The sequence below is a fragment of the Bubalus bubalis genome, chromosome 5 (assembly GCF_019923935.1).
Source record: "Bubalus bubalis isolate 160015118507 breed Murrah chromosome 5, NDDB_SH_1, whole genome shotgun sequence".
Lineage (NCBI taxonomy): Eukaryota > Metazoa > Chordata > Mammalia > Artiodactyla > Bovidae > Bubalus > Bubalus bubalis.
The window spans coordinates 7626350-7649965 of NC_059161.1; the positions used below are offsets into that span (position 1 = coordinate 7626350).

General features: G+C 38.8%; 1 protein-coding gene and 1 pseudogene across 3 annotated transcripts in view; one reads left to right on the forward strand and one right to left on the reverse strand.

The window, feature by feature from the left end:
• The window catches only part of SYT14 (synaptotagmin 14), a 198704-nt gene that overhangs the window by 14370 nt on the left and 160718 nt on the right, over positions 1-23616 (forward strand). The window lies entirely within an intron of this gene.
• On the reverse strand, positions 8440-17320 carry LOC123333873 (annotated as a pseudogene).

Below are 23616 nucleotides of genomic sequence, written 5' to 3' on the forward strand. Positions count from 1 at the left end.
TAACAGGTTCCATCATTTCCTCTTAATGTCCTTACAGTACACATCAGTGATCTTTTAAATGTGAATTGGGTCGTATCACTTTGCTGGTTGAAATTCTTCTCTGGATTCCCTCTTTACCTAAAATAAAATCAAAGTCCTTACCCTGATCTACAAAGCCTTACATTATAACATCAACTCAGAAGTCTTCCCATGTAAATCATCAAAGTGAAAGTGAAAGTCGCTCAGTCATGTCTGACTCTTTGCTACCCCATGGGCTATACAGTCCATGGAATTCTCCAGCCCAGGATACTGGAGTGGGTAGCTGTTCCCTTCTCCAGGGGATCTTCCCAACCCAGGGATCAAACCCAGGTCTCCTGCACTGTGGGCAGATTCTTGACCAGCTGAGCCATGAGGGAAGCCCATAAATCATCAAAATATCATCTAAATATTATCAACTTAGAAGTCCTATCATCTGAATCATTTATATCAGGTCTGAGTAAAACTCTAGATATCATCTGTCCTGGTTCAGAACTCCTCTCCATTTGTTAGACGTGTGAAACTAGCAAATATATCACCTGCTCTTCAAACACAATGATGGAGCAGGATAACAGTTACAGACATTTCCATTCCAAAAGTGGGAAAGTGGAAGAGAGGAGTCACTGATGCCAAGCAATTTTGAAACCCAACTGGGAAAAATATTTTAGGGTTCAAGACTGGAAATAACACTCTGTGGCTCTTGGCCCTGACATCTGAGGCTCCATTCTCGGGTTTAAGACTCTATGCTTGGAGTCACCCTTCCTTTTTCTGGAAGGGTCCCATCACTTCATGGGAAATATATGGGGAAACAGTGGAAACAGTATCAGACTTTATTTTTTTGGGCTCTAAAATCACTGCAGATGGTGACTGCAGCCATGAAATTAAAAGACGCTTACTCCTTGGAAGGAAAGTTATGACCAACCTAGACAGCATATTCAAAAGCAGAGACATTACTTTGCCAACAAAGGTCCGTCTAGTCAAGACTATGGTTTTTCCTGTGGTCAGGTATGGATGTGAGAGTTGGACTGTGAAGAAGGCTGAGCACCAAAGAATTGATGCTTTTGAACTGTGGTGTTGGAGAGGATTCTTGAGAGTCCCTTGGACTGCAAGGAGATCCAACCAGTCCATTCTGAAGGAGATCAGCCCTGGGATTTCTTTGGAGGGAATGATGCTAAAGCTGAAACTCCAATACTTTGTTCACCTCACGCGAAGACTTGACTCATTGGAAAAGACTCTGATGCTGGGAAGGATTGGGGGCAGGAGGAGAAGGGGACGACAGAGGATGAGATGGGTGGATGGCATCACTGACTCGATGGACGTGAGTCTGAGTGAACTCTGGGAGTTGGTGATGGACAGGGAGGCCTGGCGTGCTGCGATTCATGGGGTCGCAAAGAGTCGGACACGACTGAGCGACTGAACTGAACTGAACCGAGTGTGTATTTGCACCTGAGTATTTTCCTCGGACTTTGCCACCTGTAGAATATTAGTCTGTCACTCCTCTTTCAGTTTGTCCTCTCTTGTCCCTTTCAGTCTAATGCGGTGGTGTTTCTGCTGGTATAACGTGGTCTCAGGAAAGATTCTCGTGAGTCTTCTCTGTATATCGGAGGGCGGGGCTCCTTCCTTTAAACAGGACGCCCCTCCACAGTCTTTTCTGGATGGTTCTGTCTCCGTTTCTGGCTTCTGCTGGAGTGGCTGAGGAGATCTGTGAGTCACATGTCTGATTTCTGCAGAGAGCGCTCAGAGTCACTGAGCATTCTGACCCTTTATTCTGTTTGAGGCACCAGCCAAAGGTGGTCTAGTCCCACCTTGGTTGTGTCTCAGAGCATGCTTTCTTGACACTGAACCCTTGATTTTAGCATAATTTACAACGTGGATAGGCTGGAGGATTTTCCAAATCATCGGGTATGGGTTCCTTTTTGCTTAACAATTCTTCCCTCACTTTATCTCATTCCTCTCAAATTTAACCATAAGTAACATGAAGACACCAGGCTGCCACCTTTAGCACTTTGCTTGAAAATCTCCTAAGCTTAATATCCAAGTTCCTTGTTTACAAGTTTCACTTTCTATGTAACTGTTGTTGCTGTTCTGTCGCTAAGTCATGTCCGACTCTTTGCAACCCCGTGGACTGCAGCACACCAGGCTTCCCTGTCCTTCACCATCTCCTGGAGTTTGCTCAAAGTCATATCCATTGAGTTGTTAATGCCATCCAACCACCTCATCCTCTGTTGCCCTCTTTTCCTCCTGCCTTCAGTCATTCCCAGCATCAGGCTTTTTTCCAGTGAGTACACTCTTCACATCAGGTAACCAAAGTATTGGAGCTTCAACTTCAGCATCAGTCCTTCTAGTGAATATTTGGGGCTGATTTCCTTTAGAATTGACTGGTTTGATTTCCTTGCTATCCAAGGGACTCTCAGGAGTCTTCTCCAACACCACATTTTGAAGTCATCATTTCTTCAGTGCTCAGCCTTCTTTATGGTCCAACTCTCACATCCATACATGACTACTGGAAAAACCAACACTTTGACTATATGGACCTTTGTTGGCAAAGTGATGTCTTTGCTTTTTAATGCACTGTCTAAGTTTGTCATAGCTTTTCTTCCAAGGAGCAAGCATCTTTTAATTTCATGGCTGAAATCACTGTCCACAATGATTTTGGAGCCCAGGAAAATAAAGTCTGTCACTGTTTTCATTTTTTCCCCTATCTATTTGCCGTGAAGTGATGGGACTGGATGCTATGATCTTAGTTTTTTGAATGTTGAGTTTTAAGCCAGCTTTTGCAAGATCACTTTATAAAAACCCACTACTTTCCTATATGGGCTTCCCTGGTGGATCAGATGGTAAGGAGTCTGCCCACAGTGCAGGAGACCAGGTTTGATCCCTGGGTTGGGAAGATCCCCTGGAAAACAGAATGGCAACCCATTCCAGTATTCTTGCCTGGAGAATCCCATGGACAGAGTAGCCTGAAGGGCTATAGTCCGTGAGGTTGCAAAGAGTCAGACATGACTGAGTGACTAATATTATCACATTCCTGTATAATAGGCAACAGATAATTAGGAAATGCAATAAAATAAGATCTCTTTTAGAGTATTATGAAATCTGTAAATACGCAGGAACAAAGTGAACAAAAGTTGTTTATGACTTTTATACAGAAAGTTAAAAAGATTTATATATAGACATAAAAGAAGATATGTAAATGAAGAGATGAATAATTTTATAGGTAGAAATACGCAGTATGTTTAAATTCACAGGGTGCCCCAAATTGATCTATGAATTCAATGCAGTCCTAATCTAAATCCAATCAGGAATTTTCAGAGAGCGGACAAGTTAATTCTTAAGTGTGTTGCAGTTCAAACAGCCAAGAAGAACTAAGTTCGCTTTCACGTAAAGGAACATGGGTGTGTGTTAATAAGATATCTGTTTGGTTGCTTTCTCAGAGACCAAGGGGCTAAACAAGGAAAGTTTACTTCTCTCTTATGTGAAACTCCAAGCTCATAGGCAGGATGGAATTAGGTGATTCTGGTTGTTGAGTCCGTTCGTCTTGCTTTGATGACCTTTAAGATATCTTCCTTGGCACATTTGAAGTTACCATGGGTACATTCCAGTCCCCAGAAAGGGAAAGGGAGAAAGTCAGTCTTTTTAAGGATACAACCCAGGAATTGCAAATAATTTGTGCTCACGTGCAAGTGGCCAGAACTTAGTCACATGCTCATGTCTAACTGCGAGGGAAGCCTAGAATAGTTCTGCCTGAGCAGAACAAGTAAAATCCAGAGGTTGATTCTATAACTAAAAGGAAGAGAGAGAATGGATATTGAGGCAGTTAGCCGTCCCTGCTTCAGGGATTGGTCCTGCTGATATCCAGAGCTCGTTGTAAAGTTGCTGTAATTAACATAGTGTGGAATTGGCCCAGATACAGACAAATAGTCTAATCAGACACTATAGAAAGAACACGAAAAGATACTCATTTACATGGAAATTTATGTAAAATGTGAGTATCACAATTCAGTGGATAAGATTGGATACTTATTAAGTGATGCTGGGATAAATGTTTATCCATATGCAAAAAAATAAAAATTGATCTGTACCTCATGCTTTACACTGAAATAAATATTATTTGGATTAACTTTAAAACTTTTAGGAGAATATTTCATATACAGTGTGATTTCAGTGTGGGAAACAAGTCCTTGAGTCACAGAAAGCAGACCCAGAAGGAAAAGAGTGATAAATTGTACCATTTTTAAATTTAAAACTTTTGTACGATAAGAGATCCTGTGAGCAGAGGAAAAAAAGAACTGGCCTGCAAATTCAGGAAACGTAAGAGATGCGGGTTTGATCCCTGGGTCAGGAAGATCCCCTGGAGAAGAAAATGGCAACCCATTCCAGAAATATATAATGTTTCTTCCTACAAAAGGTGAAATATATGTATTTTTTTTCCATATTGCTTTTTTTTTTTTTTTAAAGGAAACCTAACTGTATTTTAGAGTTAAATTCAAGTTGGTAGAGCTCTCTCTTATTCCTTTTCCTGGCTGCCTTGTGCTGTATTATGTGAACATGCCAAAATTTATTTAACTAATTTCCTACGAGTGGAAGTTGCTTTGTTTTAAAATTTTTGCTGTTGAAATTATGCCACAATGAATACTTTTGTATGTTTGTTACTACTTATTAGTGGTCTATTTTTAAGTAGATTTCTTTAAAAAAAAAAACAAAACTGAGTCAAAGAGTAATTCTTACACCATTTTACAAAAATTGCAAAATTCCTGTCCTTATGTATGGTACCATTTTGCATTCCCACCAGAAATATAGGAATTCATAGCTCTTCCAACAGAGTATCATAAACTTGTGGATTTTTTGGTACTCCGGTAAGTAAAAATAGTAGTTCAGCATCATTCATATGTTCATTTCTCATGTAAGTGTCGTTGAATAGCTCTTTCACCTCTGTAGAGTACACAAATGTTTGCAATGGTATGGTTTATCGGACACCAGAAAAACCTGCCTCTTCTGAAATGTTTTTTTGTATCAGCATCCCATGGTTTTTCATTCCCTGACATTTGCTATAATTAGAGTCTGTCTGATCTTTAGAAATTCATATCAAGTGTATTACATGGAAAGAGAAGGTGGGGTCCTCTGTCATTTGGATCCAAGCTTGTTACCACACTTTATCAAGTATTTAACTTTCATTGTGGAAGGTAAGAAATTATGGACCTGAAGGTGTGATACCCAGGGCATTGTGGAGAAGGGGTTGGATAGGTCAGTGAGAAGCAGAAGTAGGGCAGTCTCGAACACTGTCCCTTGTGGATAGGTCTTAGATGCCAAGGGCAATCTAAATAGAGGACACTACAGAAAACCAACATCTATACTATAATTTTACTGCAAGTTGCTTGGCATTGTCCCTATTTTTTCTCCATATATAGAGGAGATCCAAGCCCCTCCGTGTTTTCTTACCCCTTTTTTGACTTGGGGTAATTAAGAGAGTCTAAAATCTGAAGGGAAAGGCTTACAGGTTATATGGTCCTTTAACTTCCCCATCTCTTTCTCAACAAACTCTGAGTCTACGGCCCTAGGGCTGGATTTTCTTTCTTTTTCCTTTTTAAGCTGGGTTCTATGGCTATTCTATTGTGTCTTCTACCCTCTAGTAACATTTTACTCTTCTGTGGAAGAGATGGTGTGGGTTTATTGGTTGTAGTGCCATGAAAGAGGTAGTTGCGGTAGGTATCAAGGAGCAAGTTTTAGAGGTGAATGAGAGAGAGAATGTGTGTGTGCGTGTGTGTGCACGTGGGTGTGTGTGTGCCTGTGCCTGCATGTGTACGTGTGTCTGTCCGTCAGGTCAGGACTCTTTGAGGAGATAACATTTAAGCTGATATGTGCATGACAAGAAGGAGCTGGAGTATGACACTCAGGAAAGGTCATAGAGAACAGAATGCAAACACTTTGAGGTGGAAACAAGGTTTGGCATGTCCCAGATGCTGAAAGAACTATGGCTGGAGAAGTAGTGAGTGCGTGAATGAGTGTGGGAAGTCTCACAGTTGAGATAGGAGAGATGGGTGGTTTCCAGATCATGTGTGGACTTAGGCCATAGTAAGGAGTTTGTGCTTAATTTGAAACACAGAGGGCTAAACAGGGTTTTAAGCAGGTGAGTGATATGATTTGTTTGTAAAATACTGTAAAGGTTAAAAAGTGGATATAAAGACACCAATAGGAAGCTATTGAAATAGTCTAGGTGAGAACTGATGGGGCTTGGATTTTGATGTTAGTTGTGGAGAAGTTGAGAAATGCTTATTAGGTCGGGGACATATTTTATATTGTCACCCTGCTTATTTAACTGGAAAAGACAATGGCACCCCACTCCAGTACTCTTGCCTGGAAAATCCCGTGGACGGAGGAGCCTGGTAGGCGGCAGTCCATGGGGTTGCACAGAGTCGGACATGACTGAGCGACTTCACTTTCACTTTTCACTTTCATGCATTGGAGAAGGAAATGGCAACCCATTCCAGTGTTCTTGCCTGGAGAATCCCAGGGACAGGGAAGCCTGGTGGGCTGCTGTCTGTGGGGTCGCACAGAGTTGGACATGACTGAAGTGACTTAGCATGCAGAGTGCATCATGAGAAACACTGGGCTGGAAGAAGCACAAGCTGGAATCAAGATTGCCGGGAGAAATATCAATAACCTCAGATATGCAGATGACACCACCTTTACGGCAGAAAGTGAATAGGAACTAAAAAGCCTCTTGATGAAAGTGAAAGAGGAGAGTGAAAAAGTTAGCTTAAAGCTCAACATTCAGAGAACTAAGATCATGGCATCTGGTCCCATCACTTCATGGGAAATAGATGGGGAAACAGTGTCAGACTTTATTTTTCTGGGCTTTAGAATCACTGCAGATGGTGATTGCAGCCATGAAATTAAAAGACGCTTACTGCTTGGAAGGAAAGTTATGACCAACCTAGATAGCACATTAAAAAGCAGAGATATTACTTTGCCAACAAAGGTCCATCTAGTCAAGGCTATGGTTTTTCCAGTGGTCATGTATGGATGTGAGAGTTGGACTGTGAAGAAGGCTGAGCACCGAAGAATTGATGCTTTTGAACTGTGGTGTTGGAGAAGACTCTTGCAAGTCCCTTGGATTGCAAGGAGATCCAGCCAGTCCATTCTAAAGGAGATCAGCCCTGGGTGTTCTTTGGAAGGACTGATGCTAAAGCTGAAACTCCAATACTTTGGCCACCTCATGTGAAGAGTTGACTCATTGGAAAACACTCTGATGCTGGGAGGGATTGGGGGCAGGAGGAGAAGGGGATGACAGAGGATGAGATGGCTGGATGGTCTCACGGACTCGATGCACATGAGTTTGGGTGAACTCCGGGAGTTGGTGATGGACAGGGAGGCCTGGCGTGCTGCGATTCATGGAGTTGGAAAGAGTCAGACACGACTGAGTGACTGAACTGAACTGAACTGAAAAATGATAAAATTATTTTTAGAGATTTCTCTTGGCTGTAACAAACAATTTAAATTAGGCTGCTTACAGGTAAAAATCACAAGGAGCAGCATTAATAAACAATTCCCAAGGCTAGTGATTTTAGCTAAATAATTATACATGAGAACCTTTAAAGAAGGCTGCTAATAAACTAAACTATGTCAAAATTTGCAGTTTTAGTCAGACTTGAAAGCCAAGATAAGCAACTCCTTTGTATAGTTATTACCTCTGACCAAAGCACAAGAATTCACTCATATAGATAACCTACCTAAAAATAGGATAGCTCGTAAATTTTCTAAACTGTTCTTTCCTGCTGTGGACAGCCCTTGACCTCTGACTGTAAAACTTAGCAAACTTTGGTGTACACTAATGTTAGTTTTATGTTACCAAAAACCTCTATAGATTAAGCATTATCTCTCAAATCTGGTTAGTTTTCTCATTCTGAGTGCCTGAACATGTAGGTCACAGATTGAAATACCAGTTGAAGAATACTCATCTTTAAGCAGGTAGTATTGAAAAGCAGAGACATTACTTTGCCAACAAAGGTCTGTCTAGTCAAGGCTATGGTTTTTCCAGTGGTCATGTGTGGATGTGAGAGTTGAACTGTGAAGAAAGCTGAGTGCTGAAGAATTGATGCTTTTGAACTGTGGTGTTGGAGAAGACTCTTGCGAGTCCCTTGGACTGCAGGGAGGTCCAACCAGTCCATTCTAAAGGAGATCAGCCCTGGGTGTTCTTTGGAAGGAATGATGCTAAAGCTGAAACTCCAGTACTTTGGCCACCTCATGCGAAGAGTTGACTCACTGGAAAAGACTTTGATGCTGGGAGGGATTGTGGGCAGGAGGAAAAGGGGATGACAGAGGATGAGATGGCTGGATGGCATCACCGACTCGATGGACATGAGTTTGAGTGAACTCTGGGAGATGGTGATGGACAGGGAGGCCTGGCGTGCTGCGATTCATGGCTTCGCAAAGAGTTGGACACGACTGAACGACTGAACTGAACTGAACTGATAGTTACCACATGGCAAGAAACTGACAAGAAAATTTAAACATTCGGAGCATAAGAAATACTTCAAAGCATTATGAACTTTGAACTTAGCACACTTTCCTAAATTTTAGTATTTTTAACTACAAGAAAAGTAGACTGCTATAGCATTTTAGATGGTTTAAGCTAATTCAAAATTTTCCTGATTCCTAACATCAATACTATATTTATTTATATAGTTTTATTATAGTAACAAACAGTTGTTACAGTGGGATCTACAAACATATACAGAATTATTATATTTAAATTCATATTGAATAGGATTTACATTTTTAAGTTAACACTTTTGAAATCAGAAGATGAAATATAGCTTAAGTTTTACAACAAAGAAAATATATGAGACATAAACAGAGATGATAGTAAAAATACAATCATCTATTCTTGACACAAGATGTGGAAGCTGTCAGAAAGCTGTATCTTCTTAATTTGACTGTCCAAATCATTAAAGTATGGATGATTCAGTGCCATTTTGCCAGAAACTCGTTTGGCAGGATCATAGACTAACATTTTTGAGAGCAGATCCAAGCCATTTGCATCCAAGTTTTTGACGTGGATTGCTAAACTTCCTGGTTTCCACTTGGAAAATGTATTTTCATACTCTGTGAATATTCCACTTCTGGCCACCCTTCATTGTTGGAAGTGCCCAAACCTCTGAAGTTATTGATCAAATATCAACTGGAGTTGAGTAACGAGCTGTCCCCAGCAATACTTCCAGAGATCTTTACCAGAGTGTTACTACCTCATGGATATATACTCTAATAGGTGTTCCAAAAACTCTGGCAAGATCAAAATCTGCTGGTTTAATTGTTTGGTTATCATCCATCAATAGATTTTGAGGTTTTGAGTCTCTGTGTAGAACTCTTCCAGACAAAACAGTATCCCTTGTAGGATTTGGTACAAATAATTCTGAACAACTGAAGAATCCATGAACTGACCAGGAGGAATACAATCCAAATATTTCTTGAGATCTATGGAAAGGAATGCAAAGATGAGCTATAATTGGAATCCTGCATAAGCACGTCTTGAAGACTGACTATATTTGGATGACAAGGTTCTTTTAGTAAGAGATATTTCCTGAATTTCAGTACTAGGAACCCCTTCCTCTTCCCTTTTCCAGTCTGATTTTCTTCATGGCTACCCCTTGATCGGTAGTTTTGTGCCTGCCCTTATGCACAACTCCATAGGTACCTTCTCCAATTTTCTCTGTTTTGGTATAGTCTTCCAAAGTTAATCTGTGGATATGTTAGATCCTGGCTTATTATCCCGCAGGGAAAGCATCAGCAGTTACCACGTTGATATTGCTCTCCCTTGATATATGGTGTTTAAAACAGTGAGACTAGTTGAGATCACCTGGGAAATGAGCTTAGGTGGAAAAGAGAAGACCAAATATAAGGTTAACCTGAACATAGATTTACATGTAAGCATTAAAGAGATGTTTATGTTGTGGTTTTTGAACATGAATAGTTTATTGTCTCAATGGATTTATTATCTTTGGAATTCCAATTTCAAAACACACACTTAATGGTTGTCTTGTGTTCTGCCAGGGTTGTTTGATTTTTCCAATGATTTTCTCAACTGAAAGCATCATGCAGGAATAAATGTTCTCAGTCAGTTTTAATTTAGTGGTTCCTCCCGAGGTTGGGGTTTTGACAATTAGAGAGTAGACAAGGTAACAAGCTATAGTTGCTGTACTAAGTGAATTAGGTACTAAGGTTGAATTTCCCCTTAAAGTGTTCTATTACAAAGGAACTTGTCGTGTTAGTTTCTGTTAGATCCACTTTTTAAAGTGAATTTGCAGCAGGTCTAAATTCAAGCAAAATTATGATGTATGTAACATTTGTCTTAATTATCTCTTTTCAGTGAAAGTTAAAGCTCTGATTTTAAATCAAAGTAGTGCTTCTTTTGTTGTTAATAAGATCATGCTCTTAGCCCTTCCGTCCTTCACACCCATCCTATTTCCACAGTCAAAGGCACTCAACCCTTTGAGCTGTTTTCTGCTCACCTTCATATTCTAAATTAAGTTTCTCTATTTCTTGCTTTTGAAAATACCTAAACATCTGTTGTTTTCCTCCTGTTGTAGGTAAAGGTTTAGTTCTGGTAGGTTAGTGTATTGGTTGGGTATATGGTTCTAGAATCAAGATGCCTGACTTCTAATAATACTGTCTTTCTGCCACTTATTAACTGTTTGACCCTAGGTGGGTTATTGAGCCCTCATATATCTCAATGACAGGGATGCGGTGTGCTGCAGTCCATGGGGTTGCAAAGAGGTGGACATGACTTAGCCACTGAACCACAACCTGTATCTCACTGTCTTCATCTATGAAATGGGATAACGGTATTGTGTTCCTCGTGTGTTGTTGTGAGGATTAAACTAGCTTGTTCAGTCACCCAGTCATGTCTGACTCCCTGCGAGCCCATGTCCTGCAGCATGCCAGGCTTCCCTGTCCTTCACCATCTCCTGGAGTTTGCCCAGGTTCATGTTCATTGCATCAGTGATGCCATCCAGCCATCTCACCCTCTGACACCCTCTTCTTCTGCCCTCAGTCTTTCCCAGCATCAGGGACTTTGCCAGTGAATCATCTCTTCACATCCAATGACCAAAATACTGGAGCTTCAGCTTCAGCATCAGTCCTTCCAGTGATTATTCAGGGTTGATCTCCCTTAAAACTGACTGGTTTGATTTCCTTGCTGTCTGGGGGACTTTCAGAAGTCTTCACCAACCACAGTTTGAAGGTATAAATTCTTTGGTGTTCCACCTTCTTTACTGTCCAGCTCTCTTAACCGTATGTGACCACTGGGCCTTGACTATACAGACCTTTGTCAGCAAGAGTAATGTCTCTGCCTTTCAACACTAGCTAATACATGTTAAATGAATATTAGTACATTTATTGAGTAAAACCAGTCCATAAATGGAGAAGGAAATGGCAGCCCACTACAGTATTCTTGCCTGGAGAATCCGAGGGACAGAGGAGCCTGGTGGGCTGCCGTCTATGGGGTTGCACAGAGCTGGACACAGCCGAAGTGACTAAGCAGCAGCAGCAGTCCATAAATAATTCAGTGATTTAAATCATTATTGAAAATAATAAAATATTATTTCATCCTCCCCATGCATTTGTCCACATCCCATTTTCCCTGTATAGTTGTATTTCAATTTTCAGAGTTTACATTTTTATATCAAGGCTTATTATTGGGCATCCCTGATAGCTCAGTTGGTAAAGAATCCGCCTGCAATGCAGGAGACCCCAGTTAGACTCCTGGGTCAGGAAGATCCACTGGAGAAGGGATAGGCTACCCACTCCAGTATTCTGGGGCTTCCCTTGTGGCTCAGCTGGTAAAGAATCCTCTTGCAATGCGGGAGACTTGGGTTTGATCCCTGGGTCAGGAAGATCCCCTGGAGAAGGGAAAGGCCACCCACTCCAGTAATCTGGGCTAGAGAATTCCATGGACTTTATAGTCCATGGGGTCGCAAAGAGTCGGACATGACTGAGTGACTTTCACTTGGCACGAATGTTTGCAGTAGAGGCTTGTTGTACAGTCATGATGTTTAGAGCGTCACCTCTCTTCTTAAAATACCCCTTTGCTGTCCACTTTTCGGGCACCCCCCTCAGTGCCTCATTGGCCAGAGAGAATCCCTGCTGGCCTGTCATTCACAGTCTGCCTCCGCCACTCCTTTTCCCTCAGCGTTGCCATAGGCCTCTCCTTACCGTATATCATTAGTTAATGTTTTTTGCTTCCTTAGGAAATAGCCTTTTGTATTATTTAAGGTATTGGTATGTCAGGCAAATCCCAGAGAGATAATGAGTTGAATAGGGTGCAGATTTCTTTCTCACTTGTCTGAGTCCGGTGTGATTGCTACATCACAGTCTTGAGCAGCGGTTCAGGGATCCAGGCTCCTATCTCGTGGCTCTGGCGCCTTCCCTGGGTGCTTTTGGAGGTGGCGGGTTCATCTGCATCCAGCAGGGGGTGTGGAAGAGGGAAGGGAAGGGGAGGATTCTGCCTAGGAGGTGATTATGGGCTAGGCCTAGAAGCAGTGCACATTGCCTTGGATGCATACCCCTTGTCAGTAATTCAGTCATGGCTATATCTAATCTCAGAAAAGCCTGGGAAATGTTAATGAAGCAGTGAGCCCAAGAAGTACAGCGAGCCCCATTCTCCCACTTATCAGTGAATCCACCCTCATGTAATGTGCCTACTTTTTCCTTGTCTTACGTGTTCTGTTTATGTTAATGGTGATCATCTGCATAAATTCCCTCCAGATGTAGATGTGTAATTTAAAAATGTGATATCAGTGAGCGAATTTCAGACTGAGTAGAAGAGGATATTGAAATGGAAAGATACAGTGAGGGTATTTTGTTGTCTTTTGTTTTGGTAGGGAAGGGGTTCTGAATCATCTGATTTTGTGATTCTTTTGTCTTTCCAAGTGAGTGTTAGTTGCTCAGTCTCAGTCCTGTCCAACTCTTTGGGAACCCAGGGACTATAGCCCGTCAGGCTCCTCTGTCCATGGGGATTCTCCAGGCAAGAATACTGGAGTGGGTAGCCTTTCCCTTCTCCAGGGGATCTTCTTGACCCAGGGATTGATCCCAGGTCTCCCGCATTGGAGACAGATTCTTGACTATCTGAGCCACCAGGGAAGCCCAAGACTCTCTTCCATTTTCTTTCTTTTCCTCCTCTCCACCAAATTGCCAAAGAACCTTCTGCCTTTTTGCCTTTTCCTTCTCCGGAAACTAAGTTACAGAGACACCCACCCACCCATTTAAGTAATGCTTGTCCCTTCCCCTCACGTGTACTTTGAGATTCCTTCCCTGTGCTCTATCTAAATCTATTTTTTTTTTTTTTTTTAGTGTTTTCAGATTCAGTTCAGTTCAGTCACTCAGTCGTGTCTGACTCTTTTGAGACCCCATGAATCGCAGCATGCCAGGCCTCCCTATCCATCACCAACTCCTGGAGTTCACTCAGACTCATGTCCAGCTTTTCTTTCTGACAATAGTTTTAGGTCACCTTTTTTTTTTTTTTTTTTTTTTTTAAATCTTCTCCCTTCTGTCTTCTCAGCAGTTTTTCTATGTCTTTGTTTAAGACAAAGCCTTTCAATGGGATTGGAGTAGGTGAGAACGTGAGAGATTATGCCCTAAAATATGTTAAGTTTTGACTTTTTTACTAACAGTTACTTTGAGATTTCAGTATTCTCTGTATTCAAGTTATTCTGAGGACATGGTTTTTATGTAGATTTACTTTTTACTTCTAGTTTTTATAATTTGGAGAGGAAAATTTGGGAGGCATGGAGCTAGGCAACTTCCATTTTTTGCAGATACAAATGTCTATGGTCTTTGAGCAAAAATTTTAATATTAGTCAGACTTCTAAATATTCTTTTTTTCATTCTTTTTTTTCTTTCTCTCTCCTTTTTTCTCTTTAGCACTCTTTAGGACTTTGGGGGGAAATAATATTTTTAAAAGTTTAAAGTCTTAACCTTTTAAACTTTGGTCATAGTTATTATTATTAATCTGGCTGAAATTAATTTTTTGGAAATTTTTTATATTTCCAAATATAAAAGTAAGAACCTAATTTCAGTTTTTCTTTACACAATTTACCAAGTATTTAAAATATTTCACACTGTTCCATTATCAACACTTATCTATTCCTTTTCTTCACTGATTATTAGAACTTTGTGATTCTTATCTATTGGGGCAAATTCTTTTTCTTTCTCAGTGGTGTCATGATTATTGCTGGGCCTTTGATTTGTTTTTTGTTTAAATTTTAGAATCAATCTGTCCAGTTTCTTAAAAAGCCCTTTTGAAATTTTAATGAGTTATGTTGAATCTTTGCGTCCATATGGAGTTAATGTCTTTATTGTAATTGAAACCTTCTGTTCTTGAACATAGCATATCTTTGCATTTGTTTAATGCCTTTCAATAAAGTTTTAAAAATTTCTCTATAAATATTTTGCATAATTTTTGTTAGATTTGTGCTTAGAAATCTCATATTTTTATTGCTGTAAAGAACAGGAAATCTGATAATGTAAATGCAATTAACTTTACTATTGATTTTATATCCAGTCTTATTGCTAAACTGTTTTAATATTTCTACAGATATTTTTGGTTTTCTATATCGACTTTTATATCATCTGCAAATCATGATAGTTTTATTTACTCCTTTTCAGTCATAATTTTTACTTCTTTGGCAGCTTCTAAGGAAAAATAAAATAAAACTGTATAAGGATTCTCTATTGTTCTCTTCCTAATACTTGACTAAGAATGATCTTAAAAATAGTAACAAATGTTGGTAAGGATGTGGAGAAATTGGAATCTTCATGTATTGCTAGTAAGACTATAAAATGGTGCAACCACTTTAGAAAACAGTTTGAAAATTCTTCAAAAAGTTAAAAATATATAGTTTTTTAAAATATTTTTTAAAATCATGGATTTGAGCTGTACGGGCTCAGTTACATGCAGATTTTTTTCAATAAATGTGCAGTCGACACTTCATCTATGGGTTCTGCGTTGGGTTCAGCCAGTTTCAGATGATGAGCTTAATACTTGATCAATGGTTGTTTGGATCTGTGGCTGCAGAATCATGGTCATAGTGGGCCCACTGTGGATGTTAGCATCCTTGGATTTGGTATTTACTGCAGGTCCTGAAACCAGTGCCCTGTGGATACTGAGGAACAACTGAAGTTACTAGATGACCTGGCAATTCCACTGCCAGGTATATTCAAGAGAATTGAAAATACATGTTAATATAAAACTTGTACATAAATGTTCATAGCAGCATTTTTCATAATCACTAAAACAATAGAAATGACCCCCAAATACACATCAGCCAATCAGTGGAGTAAGCAAAATTGGTATATCCATGCAATGGAATAATATTCACACGCAAAAAGGAATGAAACATTGATGTAAGCCACAACATGGATGCATCTTGAAAACATTCAGTTCAGTTCAGTCGCTCAGTCATGTCCCACTCTTTGCGACCCCATGAATCACAGCACGCTAGGCCTCCCTGTTCATCGCCAACTCCTGGAGTTTACTCAAACACATGTCCATTGAGTTGGTGATGCCATCCAGCCATCTCATCCTCTGTCGTCCCCTTGTCCTGCCCCCAATCCCTCCCAGCATCAGGGTCTTTTCCAATGAGTCAACTCTTTGAAAACATTAGGCTAAGTGAATTGTGTAGGCTTTTTGTGTCTGGCTTCTTAGCCAGTAAGTTGGTATATGCATGTTATTAATATTATTATTATTTTTTTTTTTTTTCAGTCATCAATAACATTTTTATTTCAGGTACAGCTGCAACTACACACAACAATGAATTTTTTTTAGACTAGTTTCATTGCAGGATGGCTTCTGTTACATAAGGAAGTACGCAAACAAGCAATTTTTAACGAAATAATGAACTCAGAAGTCTGTAGTAACTTTTAAAGATGTACTTATTTTCAAGTCAGATTACAACCTAGGGTTACAAAATTATCTAGATTGCATCCATTTTTTTTTGGTAATTTTAATGAAGGAGTAGGGACAGCTCTTGAAACTTGCAGACTCTTAATAATGGGTCAGATGTGTTCTGTATATATGAATGTGGAAGATATGTCCTGACAGTTTCTGTTGCTCATTGTTTTAGTGGTTTGATATTTAGCATTTTGAATGTATGAGAGCTACTAATGACTTGGCTCAACATGAATCTTCCACAGTGTTTTAGTAATTCATTTAAATGATGGGCTATTTATAAAGGAAACACTTGTCTGACCTCTGAATAAGGGAGTGGCTCCGAGTATGGAAAATTCTGAGCACTAATTTTTGGATGTTAGCATATGAAGAGATCTGTGTTCAGTTTCCATGCAAATCCAGTAAAAGTCATTTTTACGTATTGTTAAATCAACACTCAAATACTAAAAATTATAAATTTTTGTGACTATTTCTATTTCTTTGTTGTGACTAAACAGTGTGTTGTAAATAATGTGCATCTTTTCCTAGCATGTAATTTAGTTTGAATTTTATCTTTTAAAAAATCTAGAGTTGTAATATAGTTCTCCTGTTTATACTGTTTTCATATTTTGTGGCTATTGGCTAGCTGTCTTTCCCTTTCATAGAGCTCAGTGACTTCTAGGCAGTGCTAATAAGAGATATTCTTGAGTTGAGGGGACCAGTAGATTTTTGTAGCTATTGTGTTAGAGTACATTTTAAGGTGTTCTTTTTTTTTTTCCTGACTCAAGAATTTTTAATTAGATTGTGAATTTATAGAGCCTTGATGGTAACAAAGAATAGGGCTTTTCCTACTATAATTAAAATGACATTTTCATTTACAATTTAATGGAAGGTGGAAATCATGGAGCTGTATTTTCTTTGATTCATTCCCAGCTTCCTTGAACTTCTTAATGAGAGGTTTATGTGCACCCAGAGGGAAAAGAGCCTTCCGCGTTGACTCATGCTTGCTATTTTAGTTTTGTATTCCAAATTGAGGCTGCTGTAAGTTAATATCAATATTTAGTGAGTAAGGCAGCCCCTCAACAGTTGAAGGGGGAGGTTGAAGTTTAGGACTTAAGGGGAAAGAATTTATTGTGAAGGTCACAGTATTATGAGAATCTGGAGTCATTGTTATAAAATGGACACTGTGTGAGAGCCAGCCCTGTACCTCACCCGGTCCTTTCTGTCTGAAAGTACCACTTTCTCTCTTATCCTTTTATTTCTTTTTTCTATAGCCTGAATTAGTTGGAGTTTTGTGAGTATAAAACTAAGGTGTTTTGCAGAATGACTTCTAGGGACCAGCTTCATAGAGTTAAAGCCTCTTTCCGTTTTTCCTAAGCCCATATGCGTTATTCAGCTATGTTACACACTCTTTAATAACTGACCCTGAAAAGGGAAAGAAAGTTCATTTATTGGCACCAAGACAGAAGAATCAGAATGTTTTTAACTGCCCAGCCCATGGTCCAAGGGACGAGGTCTCGGCCTACTCTAGCTCAGGATCGATGCCTCATTGATTTGAAGCTGAGATGTCCAGGGTTCCTTTTTAATCCTTCAGAGAAGATGATTAGAGATGAATTCTTGATGCCATTCTGAAAATTGATGTCATATATACAACCACTACAGAAGGCAATGGCACCCAACTCCAGTACTCTTGCCTGGAAAATCCCATGGACGGAGGAGCCTGGTAGGCTGCAGTCCATGGGGTCGCACAGAGTCGGACACGACTGAAGTGACTTAGCAGCAGCAGCACAGCCCTTTTCAGTAATAAGCGTCTGAACATTTTACAGAATGCTACCCGCATTATCAATTTAATTTTGGTTTCTCTCTCCTAAGATGTTTTTCCTTTAGAAGCAGAGTAGGGGAGAAGGGAGATTTTTGTTGTTGTTCTTGTGCGTCTATTTCATCCTAAGACTCAGACGAAAGAATGGGATATCTTGGCTTAAGTACTTTTTTATTTATATGAGTTTCTATATAAAGAGATATATATGGCTGGGTTGTTTTGAACAATAAATTTAATTTCTTAGTTATTTATACTACCTTATGACCATTTTTAAGAAGAGAGAAAATACCTACAGAGGACAGTTTTCTGTGCATCAGCTGAAATATGATTCATCTTTTCTACCTTTAACCCCCAAAGTTAGATAACCACAAACAAACCTTTGAGAAATTTGTCCACAAAGTGAGAGTCATACAGATGTTGACTGTGGCTTACATTTGGAGATGATTTCTCTAAAGAATTCATAGTTTAACTCAGTGAGTCTCTAATTACTGTAAAATGTAGGCATCTTTAAACATTTAAGTTTGAATCTACTTGCAGCTTTTTCATTGTGAAGGACTCAGCTTTGTATTTATCTCTGATTAACCAGTTATTTGAATACTAATTATTGAATAATTCATCCTTGCTAATTTGATATACCTCTGTTATTATATACTAAATTAGTGTGTGCGTATATATGAAAGTGAAAGTGAAGTCGCTCAGTTGTGTTGGACTCTTTGCGACCCCATGGACTGTAGCCTACCAGGTTCCTCTGTCCATGGGATTTTCCAGGCAAGAGTTCTGAAGTGGGTTGCTATTTCCTTCTCCAGGGGATCTTCCTGACTCAGGGATTGAACCCAGGTCTTCCACCTTGCAGGCAGATGCTTTACCGTCTGAGCCATGGGGGAAGTTCCGTGTGTGTGTGTGTGTGTGTGTGTATATATATATATATATGAAAAGAAAAGAAAAATCTGCAGAAACTGACCCACTTAGATTTTTTTTTTTCTTTTCTTTTCATTGATTTGTCTTTTCTAGAACCAGTGTAGATTGCCTTGGGTAATATGGACATTTTAACAATATTCTTCTGGTCCCTGAGTATATCTTTCCATCTGTGTCATTTTCAGTTTCATTCATCAGTATCATACAGTTAATAGTTTTCTGAGTAGAAGTTTATGTCTCTTGGCTTGATTTATTGCCAGATATTTTATTCTTTATAATGCAGTTGTAAATGAGGTTTGATTCTTAATTCCACTTTCTGATAGTTGTCAGGGTACATGCATTATGTGTCCATAGATTTATAATGGTTATTTTATGTATTTTCTTTTGAAACAGCGATGAGGGAAATGAGTTATAAACCCAAAACGCAATAACTGGCTTTGTTATTTATCTGTGGAGTTCCCTTTACCCTGTCCTGTTCAGTCTCGTGGCTTCTAGTATTGTCCACTGTTTCTTCGTTTCAGCCAGAAGGACTTCCTTAGTATTTCTTGTAGGACGATTCTACTAGTAACATGCTCCATCAACTTTTATTTGTCTGGAAATGTCTTACCTTTTCATTCTTTCTTAAAAGATAATTTTGCTGTGTTTAAAGTTCTTGGTTCACAGACTTTCTTTTTTTCCTTTCAGGACTTTAAATATGTTATCCTACTGCCCTCTGCCTTCCATGGTTTCTGATTTATTAAAAAAAAAAAAAATCAGCTGTTACTGATAACTTCTTGTATGTAATGAGATGTTTCTTTCTTCCTGTTTTCAAGAGTTTGTTTTTCACGAGTTTAATGTGTCTTTGTGTGGGTCACTTTGCATTTATAGGGCTTGGAATTTCTTGACCTTGGATGTTTACATTTATATCAACAAATTTAGGGTGTTTGTGGCCATTATCTCTTCAAATATTTTTCTGTCCCTCTCTCTTCTCCTTCCGGGACTCCTGTGGTACATATATTTGTATGCTTGATGATATTCCCTAGGTCCCTTGGGCTTTGTTAATTTTTCTTCATTATTTTTCTGCGTCTCAAACTGAATACTTTCAGTTGTCTTGTATCTCAGCATCTTCCTCATCAGAATTCTTGCTTGTTTCTTTTGAACAGTGTGTATATATTGACCCTCTATTTGTTAATACATTACTCTTTGAATTTCCTTTAGTTCTTCTTGTTTCTTTTAGCTCACCGAGCATATTTAATACAGTTGATTTCTAATTTTTTTTTACTAGCAATTTTAATGTCTGGGTTTCTTAGAGATAGTTTTGAAATGTAAAAATATTTACATATTTTTTCATGTGAACAGGACATACTTTCCTGTTTCCTTGCTTTGTGATTCTCTGTTGGGAAGTGGGTATTTTGAATGCCGTAATGTGGCATGAAAATCAGATTCTCCTGCTTATCAGGGATTGCTGACTTTTGCCTGTTGGGTGCCACAGTTGGACTATATTTGAAAAGTCTTTGTCCTTTCTAAGGTGTGGTCACTGTATTTCCTTTTGCATTATATCTGTGGTCAGCCATGACTTCATAGAGGTTTCCTTAAATGTCTGGATCCAAAATACCGAGCAAAACAAAGATCTACCTGTCTAAATTTTTCAGTAGTTCCTGCCAGGGATGTCACTGTAGTTTGAGGGAGCCAAAACAAAGGCAAACATCTGCGCTGGTCCTTTAGGGAATAGCTAGAAGAACCAAAGTGTGCAGCCCCAAATTTTCATAAGACAACGTGCTTACTGCCACCTCCCCACCCCCTCGCCCCCCCAACCCCAGCCAGCTGCTCCAGGAGCATAAGGTGCTTTCCCCACCCAGGAGGGGCCAAGAATGAAGGGTTATGATTGGCTCCTACACCACTGCTCTGCTACCAAATTTCAGCAACCTCTTATTCATCAGGTATGTCTCTGGTTGCTCTAAGTGTCTGATTAGGTTGCAGAATTCAGAAATAGATGACTTCAAAAGAAATTTTAAATCTCATTGGGATATAATTGAGGTATAGCACTGTATAAGTTTCTGGTGTACAACATAATGATTCAACTTTACATACATCATGAGATGATTATCACAATAAGTTTAGTGAGCATCTATTATCTCATGTAGGTACAGAAGTAAAGAAATAGACAACAAAATTTTTTTGTTGAAGAATCGTTGGTTCTGACACCTTTTTCCAGTGTAATAGTTGTTTCAGTGCAGAAACCAACCCTTGATGCTTTCTCCTCCATTTTCCTTGATACCACTCTCGATTATCTTTTTAAAAAATTAATAAGATGAAACCTGTCTTTACCCATGCATCTGCTATTTCCAGTGCCTTGTATTCCTTTTTAATAAATCTGTTTCCATGTGTTATCATTTTCTTTTTGCTTAAAGGACTTTAACATTTCTCAAGTAGGTTTGCTAGTGGTGAATTCTTTTCGCTTTGGAATGTCTCACAGTTTAAGAACAATTTATTGTTGTTATTTTACCTTTGTTTTTCAAAGATATTTTCACTGGTAAAGAATTCTAGGTTAATCACCTTTCCCCTTCTTTCAGTGCTGTAATGATGGGTGCTCCGCTTCTTCTAGCTTGCATTTGTTTCTAACAAATAATTTGTTGTTAACCTTATCTTTTTTCCTTTCTACATAATGTGTAATTTTTTTCTGGTTGCTTTTAAGATCTTAATAACTGTTTTTAAATAATTTGAATATGATATTCCTTTTTGTACCTTTCTTCATGTTTTTTGTACTTGGGTTCAGTTAGCTTCTGTAGTTTGTCATTTTCATTTAATTTGTAAAAATTTTGAACTTGATTTTTTCAAATGTTTTCTTAATTCTCCCTTCTCTGGCCTCTTTTTTTATGGACCCTAATTATGTATATATTTGTGCACCTTAAGTTGTCTCACAGTTTACAGCCTTTCTGTTCATTTTAAAGAATTTTTTTCTTTGTTTTATTCAGTTACTTTCTATTGGTATGTCTTCAAGTCGGCTAATGTTTATTTTTCAATATTTAATCTGTTGTTAATCTTTTTTCCTCTGATATTATAGTTTTCATCTTTAGAAGGTTGATTTAGGTTTTTAAAAACATATATCAATGGTTCTTAATACTTTGTCTTTTTGCTAGCTTTTTGAACCCATGGGATACATTATAATAACTGTTAGTATTTGTGTCCAATATTTCTCTTTAAGCATCTTTCCTGCAAGCATTGTCATTGCATAACTAATTGGCTGTCAGGCAGTTTTGCCATAAAGATAAAATAACTGGTTGGCAGTTTGGTTTCATTTCTCTGTTAATGCAGTGTACCCATTTTTATATTATATAAACCTTAGCCCTCATCATAGTCTATACAGTGACCAGTAGGTGTGGTGATCTTAAAATAGTGATAACAACAAACTATATATAATACATATTGAGTTGATAGAAAATATGGTGATAAAACATACTAGAAGTGTGAAATAAGAGAGAATAAAGCCCAATTGCATATTATACTAGGAACTAATGTATCAGTTTGCAGATCCTTTGGTGATCTGAACCTGCAGCAATGAACTCACATTTCCCTTAGAAGTTTGCAGTGTCTGTTAACAGACATGAGACAGTATAGGAAGAACAAGCAACAATGTGGATGGCTTTCACTGAAATTCAAAGCTCAGTTTACAGATATGCATCCTAGTATTTGGAAACTGTTACTGCTCTTAATATAGAAAGAAATTTTATTGAAAAAGTAAAAGAGTAATGCCAACGAGGAGATGAATTAATAAGAAGAAAAGACGTATAAAATTCTGTGAATGAAAGACTGAGGACAGTGCTTGTTACAACTCATAAAATCAGTTAATTCGTACAGCTTTGTTATGACTTTACACATATTTTAAATATATTCCACCTTTTTATATTTTGCTATAGTTTCTTTAATGTATTCATTTCTTAATGTTTCATTATGTACTTTTAAATGTCCCTCTTTTTTATTATTAATCTTTTACAGCAAAATTACCTTACGACCAATTAGGTATGTGGTGAAAATATTTATGGCTGATATATAGCAAAGATGCTTATTGGTGAAATTACCTGGAACCATATATCATGTTCTGCTAATTCTGTCATTCTGAGTCAGTTTTGACTTTTTAAAAAAATTTTCACCTCCTCTTCTTTGCATGCCTGATAATTTTTTATTGAATGCTAGATGTTGTGCAATGGCACCCCACTCCAGTACTCTTGCCTGGAAAATCCCATGGACGGAGGAGCCTGGTGGGCTGCAGTCCATGGGTCGCTAAGAGTCGGACACGACTGAGCGACTTCACTTTCACTTTTCACTTTCATGCATTGGAGAAGGAAATGGTAACCCACTCCAGTGTTCTTGCCTGGAGAATCCCAGGGACAGAGGAGCCTAGTGGGCTGCCGTCTATGGGGTCGCACAGAGTCGGACACGACTGAAGCGACTTAGCAGCAGCAGCAGCAGATATTGTGAAGTTTTCCTTGTTGTATGTTAGCTATTTTGTTCACTTTTTTGAATTTTATTATGAATTAGGCTGTTACTTGGAAACAGCTTGTTACTTTTGGTCTTCTTTTAAATATTGTTTGGTGGGATCATACCTGCATTTATTCTAGAGTTTAATTTTTCCTCACCTTTGGGCAAGATATTCTAGAATTCTAATCAGTGCCCTGTAGGTTTGGTGTTTTGTTTTGGATCTTGAAAATAGACACTATTTCTGTGCTGTGTGATGTTTGACCACTTTTGTCTTTAATCCTTTTGGAGGAGTCTTTTCCCAGTCTCTGGTGGTTTTATGTCTTGAGCAGTACTCAGCTGTATTCTTACTTATAGGTGACTCAGCACGGCTCTCTGGAGTTCTTTCTGCACAGCTTTCATTCTGGCTCAGATGGTAAAGAATCTGCCTGCAATGTAGGAGACCTAGGTTCGATCCCTGGGCCGGGAAGATCCCTAGGAGAAGGGAATG